Raw genomic sequence first — 15,067 nt, forward strand, 5'->3', positions numbered from 1 at the left:
CTGTTGTTTTTCATTCGCATTCAGCAGTTTGAAAGAATATGTCACGCTGTATCATATGCTTTGAGATAACACAGTTCAGTTTGTGCTAATATTGATTCTCTTCATAAGAATAAAATTTCGAACATGCACGTTAGAAAACAGTATTTGAATGCTGATTAAGAAGTTTACGTTTTTTAAAGATTTTTAACTGCAAAGCCATCAGCATTCTAAAACATAAAAATCAAGCAGGAGAAGCTGTGTAGGAAAACACAGTTTAGGAGCTGGCTGTTTAAGTATCTAATAGCTGTTGGCAGTAATGGTGCAGCTGTGATACTAGATTAAGTGTGGAAATTAGAAAACATTAGTTTGCATCTTAAGAAATTACATTAAATATGTTGGGTTTGCTGTGGTTTAAGTAGACCATGTGTTTCTTTTTCTAAAGCTTTTAATTTTGAATGTGGTATTAAAGCATTAGATTTAAAATGTATGTTTTGGCTAATTCAAACTGTTTAATCAAATATCAAAATTCTAAACTGAACATTATGAAAAACAGATGGTGGGTCTTATATGAAATAAAGGCATTGAAAACATTTTAAACCTATTTGAGCTACAATCTATATACTGAAGTTGGGCACAAACAATGTATTTATAGCGCTATGACCAAAAAATGCAAACTTGGGTGCCTGAAGCAATATTCAGGGCTGCCATTAAAAATGAAGATAATGGCAGCTGTAGGTGCTCGGGCTATACTGATTTAGGTAAATGATTATGGATTTAGAAACACAATTTTAGGCGTCCAGATTGGAAAATTTTGGTCTACAATTTTACTGAGTTGAAACTGAGTTGCATAGTATCTCACACATACAGAGTTCTGTTAGAGCTCCCTCTGTCCTGACACTCGTCATGCTGTTGTGTTACGCTCTCACCTCACTGGGCCCTAAGTGCTTTAACTCTCTTGACTCTGAACAGAGTCCAGACACTGCCCTTGGCTGGGGTCTCTCGGCACACTCTTGTGGTGCAGATCCTCTGTCTAGCACTCTCTCCTGATAGCTGAGACCCCACGGTCTAACTGCATAGTCCCTGAGACTTGTGATAACCCTTCAGAATGTCCCTTAGGTTATACACACTTTCTCTCAGAACTCCAGCTGTGTCGGTGCTCTCAGTATATAGTTCACCTCTTCAGGGGCAGGTGACAGTAAAAGCTAACAGACACGCAGACCGACTTTGCACAGGATTCTAAACACAATTTCTCTTTACTTGGATAGCACAAGTAGTACACAGATCTAGACAAAATAACCACACCTGTATGCATTCCCCAATCTCAGGTACCTTACCACTCTAGAGAGGAATCTCTCTGACCTCTGCTGTGAGGGTCCTTCCACACTCCTTCCCAAGCTTCCTCTACTTGTGGTCTCTTCTCAAAATGACTTTTGAGAGACCCTCTCTTTTATAACTTCTCATCTCCTTTGTCAAGTGACCCTGCTGTTCAACCTGATCAGAGTCCCTCACCAGGTGAACTGATCCCCACCTGGGCAGACTGCTTCTTCTGGGTGGCAGCTAACTCAGGGTGCTTCTGTTTGAATAGAAGACCATTCTATGACTCAACAACCCTCTATTATTATCTATGTGCCACTGTTCCTTGAAATTTCAGACTAATATGGAGTTAAAAGAACAACAGAGAAGGCAGCAAGCCCCACATTCAGCATGGAGTTTGCAGCCTGACACAGATAACTATAAAAAGCCTCTAATATCAAACAGAATTCATACTCTGTGTATAGACAGAGTCCCCAAATTGTCATAGTTAGGATTAAGCAAAACAAATCCCGCTAAAGGCAATGGAAGTTACCTGGTGAAATTCAGAAAAATTAGAGGTTCATTGAAGGCTTTCTTTAACTAGATTATCTAGATTTTTAACCTGTGTCCCAACTAGTTTGAAAGATTTGATGGCCTACAATGGATTATGGCCCCAGATCAACAAAATACAGTGCATACTTAATTAACCATGTGCTTGACTTCAGTGGGACTTAACTGTCTACTACAAATTAAGTGTGTGTTTACATGCTTTCATGAATTGAAGCGTAAATTAATTAATCTTTAGGATAGACCCTTTAAAAAAATAAATATAGGAATAAATATATTCTTCTTCCACATTTTTAAACATATTTTAAAATGATAATCAGACAAGCCCCTGATCAGTATTTCATTTGACTGTTTTGAAAGATTACCTAGCAGCAACGCATTTAAAAAAAAATTTCTTTCAGTTGTCCTTGTGATTACATTGAATATTGATACTTCAAACAATTCTTCAATTGAAGAAATTAGGTGCTTTTTTGCCACCCAGAAAAGTGACTACAGTTGCCATTGAGTATATGTGGACAACAGGTTTTGATGCTTCGGGCATTATTTTGCACCCTTGTAATCTGAGTGCAAAATTTGATCTATTTGCCAAATTGGTGAAATCCATAAAGCTGTTGGGCTGGTGAAAGCTTAAATGCTGTTGAATGATGAATTGGCTTTCTAGATGTAATGAAGAGCTGAAATCACAGACTGAACTAATTTATAAGGAGTTTGCTGCTTATTTACTTTTCATGCACTTAATTTGTCACTTTTTAAACTGACCTGCTCTATTGACTTATCCGTTGTCTTTCTTGTGAAATTTGTGAAGGAAAGCAGAAGTGAGAAGTACAAAAAAATCAGTATTTTTTGGCTACTGCCTTAATGAGAGGAAGACTGCAATATCCATTAAAATCATTGTTAAATACAAAGGAGCCAAATTCAGTCCTTGTGTAAGTGGGTGTAATTCCAACTCTCTTCTCTCTTGTCTATGTCACTTCATGTGCTATCAAAGCTGCATCTGAGTTCACACTGAAAAAATCAGGGATGAAATTCTGGCCCTGCTGAAATCAATGCAAATTTACTGGGACCAGGATTTCATCCCAGAATTCTTCTCTCTGGCCTGTGTGATGAACATCTCTCTGGGTACAGTTGATGAATTATAGAATTCGGCACCTCAGAATCTAGTGAGTCAAATTTATAGCAGCAAACTGTGGCTGTGCCTCTGACTACTAAATAGGTAAAGTTCACATAACTGAACTCCACTCATACTTTCCTCCCTACATTCATGTCTCAACCACTTCCCCCACCAAACTTCAGCTTTTTTCCAGCTTCACTCTGTGCCAGCCTAGCAAATGGGTTTATTTTCCTCTACAGGTAGATGGAGTCAATTAAAATCTCAGGATTAATGTACTCTCTCCTATAGTGTAAGGGTGTTGGCAGAAAACATCCAGTTATTTTATCTCCTAATGTTGTTGGCTACATATGGAAGAATTGCATGTTATGGATGCAATTCTATACCTATACCTCCATATCTGGGTATAGGTAGAGAGAGCAAACTGATCAAGTTTGCAGGTGATACAAAGCGGGGAGGTGGGGGGGGGGGAGGGTTTGCTAATACTTCGGAGGATAGAGCTAAAATTCAGAGGAGAGACCTGGACTGTAGACAACAAAATGAAATTCAACAAAGACAAATATAAGGTGCTACACGTAGGGAAGAAAAAACAAATATACAAATACAGAATGGTGGAAAACTGGCTTGGCAGCAGCACTGCTGAGAAGGATCTGTTATAGCTGATCAAAACCTCAAAAATCAGCAATGCGATGCTGTTGCAAAAAAAGCAAATGCAAATTTAGGTTGCTTTAAGGGAGGCACAGCATGCAAGTCTAGGGAGGTGATAATACCACTCTACTCAGCACTGATTAGGCCTCAGCTGGAGTACTGTGTCCATTTTGGTCACCAATATATAGAAAGGATGTACAGAAACTGGAAAGGATCCAGAGGCGAACGACAAAGATGATTAAAGAGATGGAATGCAAGCCATATGAGCAAAGGCTGAAGGAACTGGGTATGTTTAGTTTGGAAAAGAAGAGATTAAGGGGGGATATGATAGCATTCTTTAGATACTTGAAAGGCTGCCATAAAAAGATGGAGAAAAGTTGTTTTCTTTTGTTACAGCGGGCAGGACAATAAGCAATGGATTTGAACTACAGCATATCAGATTTAGATTAAATCTCAGGAAAAACTTCCTAACTATAAGAACATTACAACAATGGATCAGACTGCCTCGGGAGGTGTGGAAGCTTCTTCACTGGAGGTTTTCAAATGGAGGCTGGATAGCCATCTGTCTTGGATGGTTTAGACACAACAAATCCTGTATCTTGGCAGGGGCTTAGATTAGATGACCTTTGCGGTCCCTTTAACCATATGATTCTATGGACAGTTTGTTCATCCCTACATGCTAACGAGAGAGCTAGTTTACCTCCCTTCTATGTGTACAATTCCAAATCATGTTCATTGCTTTGCCTATTCTTTATGCTTCCTTGTTTGGCTATTTCTAATCAGCTTGTTTATAGGCTGGTAGTTTGTCATTAAAAAGCCCTCAATAGTGGACATCTGATGTGATGCTGGCTTTGATGGAGTCGGATGTTCTTCTTCTTTTTCCTCAACCAGCACTGCCTTTTGAAGTGGCTTGGTGTGTCCCTCTCTCTAGTTTCTTAGGCATGCCTAGAATTTACTCTCTCTGTAAACTAGTTTCTATGTTATGGAGGGAGGTGTGGGTGTGGGTGTGTAATGCTATGTTACAGTCATGTCCTAACCTTGGAATGCTGTTGGCTGTATTTTAGCAGACAGTTTCTGAGGCATCTCCATGCATACTGTTTAGCACTGTTGTAAGGCTCCAGATTCCAGGAAAAGAATGTTAGTTAAGAAGAAGCTCTCCCTGCCTTCCTTGTCCCTCTCTCTTGAAAGGGTAGCCTCTCTGAGACACAGACGCCGCTGGCTGTATTGTATCCAATTCGTGGGCTTCAACCAAGTTTCATCATGTTTCCCAGACATGATCTCTTGTTCCCCATCTGGTACTTTCATCCATTTACCTTCTGGTTACGTCTAATCTATAATGACTACTTTCTCCTTCAGAGGATAACTGTACAAGATGCTTCCTGAATCATTTACAATACCAAAATCTACTAACACAAGTAACATATTTCAGAGTAGCAGCCGTGTTAGTCTGTATTCGCAAAAAGAAAAGGAGTACTTGTGGCACCTTAGAGACTAACAAATTTATTAGAGCATAAGCTTTCGTGAGTTACAGCTCACTTCATCGGATGAAGTGAGCTGTAACTCACGAAAGCTTATGCTCTAATAAATTTGTTAGTCTCTAAGGTGCCACAAGTACTCCTTTTTTTTTTACAAGTAACATAAACACAGATCTATTATGTATTTGTGTGAGATCACAGTTCCCTTAGGTTTTTACATTGGTTGAGCTTTTGAATGATATGAGTAGCCTTTTGAAAATACCCTGCATCAGAAATCCTCCATTGTCCTTTATTTAGACAGTAAATATGGGAGTATTTCTAATTCACACTCTCAAATGTTCACTCTTTTCATGTTTCTGTGGTGCAATGAAACACCATTTTTAACTCAAGCTCTGCCTTTCATTCTGGCCTATGCTCACAACAATGTGCCCTCGTGCCCTTAGTAGCAGCCTTGTACTAGGAAGGGTCCTATATTTACCTCAGCCTGGTCCAAGGCATTAGCTATGGAAGAAATAGAATGAAACGATTTCTTAATGAACAGAGAGACTGGAGACAAATAGTGTCTTGTGGTACTGTGATCTCAGTGTGCTTTATATGCATCAATTAATGTAGCCTCCTAACATTCCCATGAGATGGAAAGTATGATCATCTCTGTTGTTACAGATGAGGAAACTGAAGCACAGAGCTTATGAGCCCTGATTAGGGAAGCACTGAAGCATGTGCTGAGGTCCCACTGAAGTCACAGCTGTACACAAACACGGGTAAAACTCTAATGTTGTTAAAAATCCTATGGGATCTTTAATATCCATACAAAGCAGGGATAAAATTTTCTAAGGCTGCTAATTCACTTAGGAACCTAAATCCTGTTTTCAAAGGTCACTTAGGTGCTTAAGTCACTCCCTCTATCCCCCCCCAGTAAACTATTTGGCTCTAAATTTTTCTGCTTCAGAAGAATGAAAGACTGAATTGACCCTGTCAGGGTTTTAACTGTGGTCTCTAAGTATTTTTTTTTCAATCCTGAAACTTTAGACCAACAAAGACAAGCCTTTAGCTTTCAGAAATATTTCTCTTTCCTAAATGATAAAATATTAAGGATGCCATTAAATGGAGATGGGATACATGTAGTAATTCACTTTCACTAGTGCAGCAATTTGATGCACAATTCTGAAGCCTTTAATTTTACCTAAAGAGTAATGGAAAAACTCTGACAAACTGTTGCTAGAGTCTAAAAAAGAAGCAAGTCATTTCTGGAAAATCTTAATCATGGCTTAAATTTATTTGCAATGGAAACATGAAACACCAGGAAATAGAGTTCACAACAAAATAAGCCTGCCCATGTCGTCTCTGTCTGGCAAAGGGAATACATTTATTGCATCTCACTGCTATCTTCTAAAATAGTTTTGTAGGTAATGTATATGGAAGTTGAAGGATACTGTCATTTATCATCACAAGTTTGAGGAGTTACAGAGTTTGATAAATATTTATATGATGCCAGCATAGTGGTTTATTGAAAAGAAAATGAAATGATAATGAAAATGGGTTATGGTCTGCATTTTTTAAATGAAAATATGTTGTATCTGCTGACTAAATCTATGAAGAGTTGAATCTGGGAATAGGTGACAGGGGATGGGTCACTTGATGATTTCCTGTTCTGTTCATTCCCTCTGGGGCACCTGGGATTGCCCACTGTCAGAAGACAGAATATTGGGCTAGATGGACCTTTGGTCTGACCCAATATGGGCATTCTTATGTAAGAGTTGCATGTAGAATTCAATTCAATTTATATTAAATTCCTGGTTCAAGTATTTCATTATTAGGTATAATGGGATGCTTCTAGTTTTCCTGTCAAAGTAAGGAATTTACCTGCTTAATTGACTTAGATTCCTGTTTTCAAAAGTGATATTAGTTATATAGGAGTCAAAGTCTCATTGAAAGTCAGTGGGAGCTGGGTCATGGGAGATGTAGTCCAGGCAGGGAACCTGGACCACAGAGGAGAAAGGGGACATAAGTCATCTGAACTACAACTGCACAGCTGCCACATTTCCAAATTGAATTTTTGGATTTGAGCCAAAAGTCTTCAGCTTAAAATATTTGTTGTTCAGTTTTTCCCTGAAAAATCAAAATTGTCCACAAGATAACAAAAAACCCAGTTTCTGACCTCTGAGGAATCAGGGGTTCTGCTGACATACAAAAAGTTGGCAGTGCCATCATGGTTTAATTTTCTCCTGCAATACATTTCCTTCTCCAATAACTACCTTGGGTACTGGACTAGATGATCTCTCGAGGTCCCTTCCAGTCCTACTATTCTATGATTCAACCTTTCAATTAGTTTTTAACTTAGCCTAAAGTAATACCAAAATCAAGTGTTTACTTTTGTAAAGTTAATTTGTAGAGGCTAATGTTTCTGACATCTTTCTAGGAACAATTTAGGTTTTCCACCTCTTAATTATGAGAACATCAAAACTTGACCTGGTCTTCATTACTGATATGGTGATGGATATCAGCCATTTTGTACTAATTTGTTATTGTGTATGTATCAACAATTGTTCATTTGTATCTGTATGTCCACATTTACGCTTCATTTCCCTCTGTAATGTTAGGATGCTAGTTATGGCAAAATTCTTTTCTTTGGGCTGTGCATCAGATCTTAGCTGTGCTATTCTGCTCTCGTTGCCTATATTGGAAGTCCTGTGGAACAGAATTTCAGAGGTGAAATCCACTGTATGGTTCAGGGAGCAGAATTCTGGCCTGAATCTGAGACTGTGGAAGCTCATCCCTTCCACCATCAGAAGTTGGTTCAGAAAAAGATAATACCTCACCTATCACGTCTCTCTCATTTCCTAGGACCAGCATGACTGCAACAACACTGCAAACATACTTTGTCTCTGTCAGTTGTGAGTACAGCATTCCTGTAAAACACAGACATTTCTGTGCTTCTGGGTGTACTTTCTTGATCAGCTGTAAGTTATCTCTGGCAGCACTTTAGAATATGGTCTTTCCCCATTGATGGTATCCAACCAATTTCTGTAAAGTAAATGTTAAGATAATCCTTTTGCTTTTCAAATTAATTGCAACAAAAACCCTTTAATGTGATCTCTGTGTGTATTTTTATTAAAAAAAAATATATAAATTTTGCTGTAACATCTGGCTGCAAATTACTAAAGGCAATGAAGTCTGTCTGGATTTGACAGGGGAAATTTTATTTTAATAATTTAAACTTTAAAACATACATCAGCTTTTAAAATATTTATGTTAAAGGTGCCCTAATATAATTATGGCATATTTTGAAAGTTCACTTATGTGGAGTCGGTTATACAGAATTATTCCAGTCAAGCTGTTCAACATTCACAGCTTAATACCACATAAAATGGTTTATAATGTGCAACTTTTACAGTTGTGTGTAATTTTACACATTTCTCCTTCTTTGGAATATGCCACTAGAGAGCCATAAAACACCACTGCCATTTGCAAACACCTTTGTTATCCAGGATGCTCCTGATGATAAAACATAAATTCTAGATCATTTGAAATAATTTTATATGGTGAAAATACACAACCTATACTTTTCCTCAGCTGTCACCACTTATTGTATCTTATTAGCATTAATGTGTTGCCACAAAAAAAAAAGACAGAGAAGAAACTGAATATATTGGAGGTGGGAAGGAAGGTTTTCCTTGGATTTTGTTTTTGTTGGGAGTTCACACTAATGGGCATTTCCAGTGCTTTAAAATTAAATTGTCAAAAGAGTGTGGCCACATGGTTTTGCCCCGGCGTGCATAAGGCACACCCTGTCTTAGTTACAGCTGCACCTCTGCTCCCTTTGTAACCTCTCTGAGGCACCCCCTGCAGTGTCAGGCCTCCTGCTTTTACCTGTCTCATGGGGGAATCATGCAATTTTCTCACTCTTAGACTAGGTCCTGGGCTACAGTATCCTGTATATCAACCATTCTTATCCTACAGGTTCTGGCATCTCCAGTTCTTCCTTTCAGGTTTCTGTAGCCCTTGTCTTTTCTTCCTGCTTGGGTTTCCATACATCCTCCTACTAAATTAAACCAATACATGTCCACAGCATACCTCTCAATAACCAGGTCAACATACGGCATTCATACATTACTACAAAGCAGCCTCATGTTTGTCACACACTCTGTTCATGTGGAAGTTACTTTATTTTCAAGGCTATGATAGTAATTTAGGGGCAGAATCTGATAAAATTAATCCGGTTTAATTCCTCATTTCTCCATGAGCGGTTCCACTGAAGTCAATGAGACCACTCATGGAGTAAGGTCTTACTGGACATAAGTCACTACCAGGATCTAGCCCTCAGTGCATTATGACCTTTATTAGAGACACCCCACCCATATTTTTGCACTGGTTGTTGCTAGCATTCATTAACCAATATCACGCTTACTTTCTAAGATGATCCTACATTTTTCACATGCTTTTGCCCAGCTTTTAGTTATGCTTTTTTCAAATGAAGATAATTAGTCAATATGTAAACATCCCATCTGTCTAGCTTTGTTTCCTGTCTTCTTCTTATATCCAGTTGATCTGTAATTTAAATAGCATTAGACATTAAAGTTTGACATGTAATTAAAATAATGGAGATGTTAAGACACACATTACGCAAAAACAATACTGTTCTGCTTTTGCATCCTGTGCTGGGCAGGGATAAGTGGGCTCACCTCTCTGCCCAGAAATTAAAAACTGATCAAGACTTTCAAACCTCAGTTTCAATTATTTTGAGCACATCCGTCGTCCTGCAGTTACACAACTCTATATTTCATTGGAAGACCAAGGCAAATGTGGAAGGCCTGACCCTGCAAATGCTACTGTGTGTAGTGTTCTCTTTTGGCTGTAGTGCTGTTGAATTCAGCTGGATTCCAGTAGGACTACATTTGGTGGTAAGCCAGGAGAAGTTCTGTCTGTTAGCAAATGCTTTTCTGCTAATTAAATGACTTTTTCAATGTCGATGTTGAGCCAGGTATCTTAGTTCACAGGTTAAAATCTATAGCTCTTTGAATTGATAGGAAATTAGCAAGGGTCAACTAAAAAAAAAAGGGGCTTGGCTAGCTTTGCAGCTGTATATCTGGACGGAAAAAAATATTTGAGTCGGGCTTTTCTAGGAAAAAATGTCTGTATGTTGCAATTTGAAATAAGTCTCTTTCCGAAATGATTACGGATGATGTAATTTTTAACATTTACATATAAATTGCAACCAAATCCTGTTGCTTTAGTCTTTTCATTGTCTCCAAAGCCCATGCCTTTCTGTTGAGCCCCAGTGCTCTGGTCTGTGCCCTGTTAGTCTCTGGACAACTCTTGCCTCCCAGTCTTCTCTTCAATCCATTAAAAAAGGCAGAATTGACTTCCTTGCCCTGTGCTTCAATCATGCCCATTTCCACCCACCCTCTGCCAAACTTCAAATCTCTCCACTAGCTGCTCAACTAAGGCCCTGATTCAGGATTATTTTTAAGCATGTGTGTAATTGTAAGCACATGAGTACTCCCATTTGACTTCCGTGCTTATGCACCTTGCTGAATCAGGGCCTAACTTCACATTCAGTTTAATGAGGGCTCTGCACAATGCCTCCTTCATCTACATTTCATGTCTCCATTCTTGCTATTGTTTCATTCATGGTTGAAGCTGTGTTAACTCTTCATGCTTCCCTGCATCCACTCATGGCTGCACACCTTTTATTTACACTTCCCCATAGGCCAGGATAAGCCTCATTTCCTTCTCCTACTTTAAATCCCTTTTCAAAACTCATTTCTGTCAAGCTATACCTCCACTCTCCTCTGGCTTTCAAGCCACAACGTGAAAAACCTGTATAATTCCATATGAAGAATGATAAAGTTAAATAGCTAAATTAAAAAATGAAAATCCTAGTACTAACAAGGGGCCTAATCCAAAGACTAGTGAAGTCAGTGGAAGTCTGCAGTGGGCTGTGGGAAGACTAGAACCCAAAAAATTCAAATCACATAATTTGTTCCATCCCTTCTCTTTTCCCTCCCCATACCTTTATTTTTATATAATAGTGGTTCGCAGTCATGTTAGAAGGGCATAACGAGTCCCGCAGGGATCGGTTCTGGGTCCAGTTCTGTTCAATATCTTCATCAGTGATTTAGATAATGGCATAGAGAATACACTTAGAAAGTTTGAGGAAGATACCAAGCTGGGAGGGGTTGCAAGTGCTTTGGAAGATAGGATTAAAATTCAAAATAATCTGGACAAACTGGAAAAATGGTATGAAGTAAATAGGATGAAATTCAATAAGGACAAATGCAGAGTACTCCAGTTAGGAAGGAACAATCAGTTGCACACATACAAAATGGGAAATGACTGCCTAGGATGGAGTACTGTGGAAAGGGATGGGGGTCGTAGTGGATCACAAGCTAAATATGAGTCAACAGTGTAACGCTGTTGCAAAAAAAAAAAAAGCAAACATTATTCTGGGATGTATTAGCAGGAGTACTGTAAGCAAGACATGAAGTAATTCTTTTGCTGTACTCCACTCTGATTAGGCTTCAACGGGAGTATTGTGTCCAGTACTGGGTGCCACATTTCAGGAAACATGTGGACAAACTGGAGAAAGTCCAAAGAAGAGCAACAAAAATGATTAAAGGTCTGGAAAACATGACCTGTGAGGGATGATGGAAAAATTAGGATTGTTTAGTCTGGAGAAGAGAAGACTGAGAGGGGACATAAGTTTTCAAGTACATAAAAGGTTGTTACAAGGAGGAGGGAGAAAAATTGTTGTTGTTAACCCTGAGGATAGGACAAGAGGCAATGGGCTTAAACTGCAGCAAGGGCAGTTTATGTTGGACATTAGAAAAAACTTCCTGTCAGAGTGGTTAAGCACTGGAATAAATTGCCTTGGGAGGTGGTGGAATCTCCATCATTGGGGATTTTTAAGAGCAGGTTGGACAAACACCTGTCAGGGATGGTGTAGATAATACTTAGTCCTGTCTTGAGTGCAGAGAACTGGACTAGATAATGTCTTGAGGTCCCTTCCAGTCTTATGATTCTATGATACATATAATTTATTTGGTTTTTGGTGTGTTACTTCATTTAAGACCTTGTCCAGCAAAGCGCTGAGAATTTCCTGCAGGGTCCAGAGTACCTTCAACTGCCAGTGACTTCATAGGGAGTTGAGGGGACTTTCTTAGCACTTCACAGGTTTGGGCCTATAATTAACCTCGGGAAATTATTCCCACAGGATATTATGGAGACTAGGAGCTTTTCAGGATTTAGATAAATATCAGACACTTCACATCCGCCCTTACATTAGATAGGAGAAAATATGCTTTGAAGGGCATTGGGGGTTAGTAAGAAACTTCCCCTAAAACAGATAAGATGTTCTGTTTGGATCAGTTAGTTTATATTGTGTAATATGCAATGTCCCTGGTAGCTATATTAGTGTTGTTTTTTGTTTTAAGCCAGTTATTATTAAGTGATAATGCTAATGGAATTTCACATTGTGTTTCCAAAAAGCTGTCTCTTATTACATGCACCTTTGCGATAGAGACAAAGCCTTTTATTTTCAGAGGATGAGAACATTGTATAGCCACAATTCTCAGAAAGAGATTTGGTTAGTCAGATTGTAAAAGTCTGAGACGGCTGGCAAAACTGCCAGCAGATGGAGACTGTTCTAAATGCAGTCCCAGTGTGATATCGGGTCTGACCTGTAACACTGCTAGACACCTTTGGAGAAGTGCCAAATGCCCTTAATTTCCTTGGACTTCTTCCCAGGTGACCTGCAGTGTCTCTCTTTGAATTTGTCACCAGTAGGAGTGATTAGTATCCAGATCTGGCCACTGGCTGTCTAGTCAGTCAGCTGGGTGAGTGGCGGAATCACAACTGTGCGGAATCCTTAATAGGGCCAGGATCTGTCTAGCCAAGTGCTTATATGGCCCCCATCAGGGACACCACAATTTTTAATGCATTTTTTTTCTCCTGACAGTACTGGGGATATTAAAGTATGTGCCTTCAGTACATGCATTCAGAACAAATGGATTGCATTTCTTCACATCACCTACAAGCAGCAGCAATCACCAGGGCTCAGATGGTAGGCAGGGCTCGGGTGGGCTCAGGCAGTAACTTTTGTTGTCAGAAGGGGGTCGTAGTGCAATAAAGTTTGAGAATCCCTGTGGTATAGTTATATGGGTATAACCTTCAGTGTGGACAAGCTCTTAGGGAATCAGACATCCTCCCTGCTTGATCAGTCTACACAGAGAAACAAGACAGGTGTCATCACCATAATGAAAACTCCTTAAAGCTTTCTTCATAAGCCCCCTAAAGGCATGAACTTAGAGCTGGTGGAAAAAAACAACACCACAGAAACATTTTCAAAATCGTTAATATTTTTTAAATCAAAATTTTCAAAACATTCTGACCATTCTAAGCCAGTCGAAAAACAGCACGTCTTTCACAAAAAATGTAGAAAAATCCATGAAAAAATATTTCCACTGAAATTTTGAAAAGTCAAACATTTTAACCAGCTCTGTTGTAAACACACTTTGAACAAGAGGGGTCCTTTAGCAACGAACCTCCTTTAGAAATTTTATCAGTGTAGATGAGTCATGCGTGTGCCGACCCAAGAAGCAGAAGCATAGCTGAAAATATCTAATTGGTCTTCAAACCAGAGAATAAAGTGACTGCTTATACATCTACTGTCCTTTCATCCCCCTAAGTTTTCTCTAATTGTTAACTTCTATCTGTGTTTCTTCTATAGTGCAGTTTGGTTGCGGAATAGCTTACTTCCTGTACTCTTTTTCAGGGCTTAGTGGCACTGCAAGAAATTGCAATTCTCCCCTCTCAAACCCTGAGGCTAGATGCTCACGAAGTGTGATGCTTTCCCCTTCCTGTTCCTGCAGTTGAGTATTTTAATCTTTCTCTAATGCTGCCTATAATTCAGAGAGCTCTCTGTTCAAATCAGTGAGTTCTGTCTTGTGATCTCTTTCAGGAACCCAGTGTCCCTGAATGGCATCCATTCTTTGAGGGCACTGAATCTTTCCATCTAGTCGTATTCATTTCTGCATACTGGTGATATCCTCGTCTACATTATCTGAGCATCTTCTGACCACCAGAGAAATTTCTGGCAGTGTTCAAGTTCTAGCTAGAGCTCAGAAGGCTGGGACCCCTTCCTGGAACCTCAACTCTTTTAATTTGGGGGCTGGACCACTGAACCAAACACTTGGGAGACCTGGTCCTAGTCCCTGCTCTGGCACAGACAACCTGTGTGACTTTAGGCTAACCAGTTTCTCTCTCTGCCTCAGTTTCCCATCTGTAAAATAGGGATAATAGCAGTGCCCTGACTCACAGGGGTGTTGTGAAGATAAACACATTAAAGATTATGAGAGAGATAAAGGAGGAAGAAATTTTCCTAGAGCTCGCTGAAGTTTCTTTCTGTCCAAGACATCAAACCAACAGCAGGAGAAAGTTAGTTTAGAGAAGCCGGGGGGGGGGGGGGGGAGGGAGAAGAATCCCATGAAATAGCTGAGCCAGCCTGAATGAATTTCTCGATCTGAGATTTATAGTGACAACAGGAAGATGACAAGAGTCTCCCCTGCACTGTAATAATATAACAGTTTGGCAATTTGCCTGCTATCACGGTCTGTGGCCAATACAAAGTAAGGCCAATAAAATAATGTGGCTCGCTATCCTTTGTGTCTGTCTCTGCTAATGCATAGTTATAGCATGAATTTAAGGCCCTGTTGGACCACTAGAAAATCTGAGCAGGACACAGAAGCTCAGATGATCCCCAGCCGGAGGGGCTTTCAACACTCACTTGGCTTTTAATTATGAAATTTCTATCCCTCTCTCTCTCTCTCCATCATACAACGAGCTCCTGGGAACACTGGAGAAAAACCTTCCACAAACAATCTCTCCTCCCCCACTACCCACACACATAGACCTGCTTGGTTCCTGTCCCATGGGGAATGCACTGAGGGATGGATGGTGAATTACTTGTTCATGAGGAAATACTTCCCCAAGCTATTTT

At 39.5% G+C, this 15,067-nt stretch overlaps 1 protein-coding gene across 9 annotated transcripts in view; it reads left to right on the forward strand.

Moving 5' to 3' along the window:
- FAT3 (FAT atypical cadherin 3) overlaps positions 1-15,067 on the forward strand; it is a 576,249-nt gene that overhangs the window by 111,427 nt on the left and 449,755 nt on the right. The window lies entirely within an intron of this gene.

This window comes from Dermochelys coriacea, chromosome 1, assembly GCF_009764565.3.
Source record: "Dermochelys coriacea isolate rDerCor1 chromosome 1, rDerCor1.pri.v4, whole genome shotgun sequence".
Classification (NCBI taxonomy): domain Eukaryota; kingdom Metazoa; phylum Chordata; order Testudines; family Dermochelyidae; genus Dermochelys; species Dermochelys coriacea.